The sequence below is a fragment of the Theobroma umbraticum genome, unplaced genomic scaffold (genome assembly GCF_002168275.2).
Source record: "Theobroma umbraticum cultivar Fairchild unplaced genomic scaffold, ASM216827v3 scaffold_95.0, whole genome shotgun sequence".
Taxonomy (NCBI): domain Eukaryota; kingdom Viridiplantae; phylum Streptophyta; class Magnoliopsida; order Malvales; family Malvaceae; genus Theobroma; species Theobroma umbraticum.
In genome coordinates this window covers 2,080,579-2,080,800 of record NW_018397257.1, presented here as the reverse complement: position 1 = coordinate 2,080,800, position 222 = coordinate 2,080,579, and positions in this window count along the sequence as shown.

Below are 222 nucleotides of genomic sequence, written 5' to 3'. Positions count from 1 at the left end.
GAAGGTTTCTTTAAGGTTTGAATCTTTAACATTGGTCTTTTCTTGCTTCTAAATAGCTCAAAGGTGGCTTATTTATAGCTAGTGTGAAGTTTGAATCCGTTAAACAGAAGTTTTAATCAAATTTGACTATTGTTGAAGCTTTTGGGTCGATTACAAGGCTCTTAGGGTTGACTATGTTCTTTAAATTTCTCAAATTAAGACTCAATAGTTAAGTATAACCTT